Consider the following 2,178-nt stretch of genomic DNA (forward strand, 5'->3'; position numbering starts at 1 on the left):
TGCATGCATTGTGTGTATGTGTGCTGTAGTGCCTGTGTGTGTGTTTATATGTGTGGTGCCAAGCATAGATGTGTGTATGTGTGCGTTGGGAGTGCCTGTGTGTGTTGTTTATAGTGCTTGTGCATGCAGGTGGTTGTATCGTGTTGCAGTGAGCGTGCCTGTGGTGTGTGTTTATATGTGGTGCATGCCTGTGTGTGTAAAGTTTGTTGCGTGAGATGCCTGTAATGTGTGTTTATTATGTGGTGGCATGGCCTGTGTGTGTATGGTGCGTGAGTGCCGTATGTGTGTTTATATGTGGGATGCATGCCGTTGTAGTGGTGTATGTGTCGGGAGTGCCGGTATGTGTGTTTATATGTGTGGCATGCCCTGTTTGTGTAGAGTGCGTGGAGTGCCCTGTATGTGGTGTATATGTGATGTGCATGCCTGTTGTGTGTAGAGTGCCGTGAGTGCCTGTATGTGTGGTATATGTACGTGCATGCATGCCTGTGGTGTATGATGTGCGTGTGTGGAATGGCGGGCTGAAGGTTAACCATTCTTTAAGATAGCTCTACTTTTTGGTGCAGCATGCCTAATTTATCACCACCTCTCCCCCCTCTCGTGTCTCTACTGCGGGAAACATGATGAATGAAGCTCAAACCAAACCGCTCGCCGCTGGATCCTCGTCCGACGGTTGGCAACTGCTAATGTATGTGTTTTGGTCTGTGATGTTTCTACATAGTGTAAATGCTAGTGTCGCTGCGTAACTTCCCATGTGTAAGGAGGTGTCTGTATATTCAATGAGATATGGGAGAAGTGTCCTCGTCTGGTGTTTTGGCTATCCTGGTGCGTGAGTGCCTGTATGTGTGTGTATATGTGTGTGCATGCCTGTGTGTGTATGAGTGCGTGAGTGCCTGTATGTGTGTGTATATGTGTGTGCATGCCTGTGTGTGTATGTGTGCGTGTGTGGAATGGCGGGTGAAGGTTAACCACTAAGATAGCTCTATTTTGGTGCAGCATGCCTATTTTATCACCCCTCTCCCCCCTCTCTGTCTCTACTGGGGAACATGATGAATGATAGGCTCAAACCAAACCGCTCGCGCTGGACCTGTCGACGTTTCAACTGCTAATGTATGTGTTTTGGTCTGTGTGTTTCTACTAGTTTAATGCTAGTGTGTCTGGGTTAACTTCATGTGTAGGGATGTGTCTGTAYAGTTCAATGAATATGGGAGAGTGTCCTCGTCTGGTGTTTTGCTATCCTGCRCAAACACCAGATATTAGAACTAAAGTCATAATGTAATGTAATTTATTGAATGCTGTAGCTACTCAGTGATATGATATGTACAAGAAGGTTGGCTCCAGACTAGAGCTATGCACATGGAACTTCAACTTTTCCATAGATCATCATGCACTGGTGTCAATGGGGATTTGGGAGAAAGTTAGTTACATGTACATCACACATACTATATACCTCTGACTGTGTCTCAAGGATTTAAACCCCTCCCAGCATAAGTAACTTGAGGTATAACCAATCATTCTGAGTGTAGCTGTACCGTTTCCACTGTGGATGTAAAGTTAGAGAAAGCACATCACCTCTCCCCTCACCTGACACTACACAGTCAACCTCTGGTTTGGAGGAGATACAAGAATGACTGTTCCTTTCCATTTAGAGAAGGAGACCTAGTTGGGGTAACGTAGTATACAGTGGTGTCAGTCAGGCTGATCTAGGATCAGTTTTGCATTTTAAACCATAATGAAAAACAGGGGGGGATCTCATCATAGTTCACCACTTTTACTCAGAAAGGCTTTGTGAATACATGCCCAGGTCTCCCTCCACCTCCCCCTCCTCTCTGTATCAGTCCTGTGTAGGGTGATGTTATCAGACATGATGCTGGCTCCACCCACTGACCACAGCACACAGGATCTCCTTATCATCTAACACACAACCTTGGCTAGCTCTCACAGAGCAGGCATGTCCCTACGCTATGTGACGTCACAGACACACACTCACAGCCACTAGACTAGGCCTAACTGGATATGATATCCAGAACGTCAATCGATTTCTTCTGGGACAAACTGACAACTCGTCATGGCATGGAGCATGGAGCATGGAGCATGGAGCATGGAGCATGGAGCATGGAGCATGGAGCATGGAGGATGGAGCATGGAGCATGGAGCATGGAGCATGGAGCATGGAGCATG

Source organism: Salvelinus sp. IW2-2015, linkage group LG4q.2, assembly GCF_002910315.2.
Source record: "Salvelinus sp. IW2-2015 linkage group LG4q.2, ASM291031v2, whole genome shotgun sequence".
Taxonomy (NCBI): Eukaryota; Metazoa; Chordata; class Actinopteri; order Salmoniformes; family Salmonidae; genus Salvelinus; species Salvelinus sp. IW2-2015.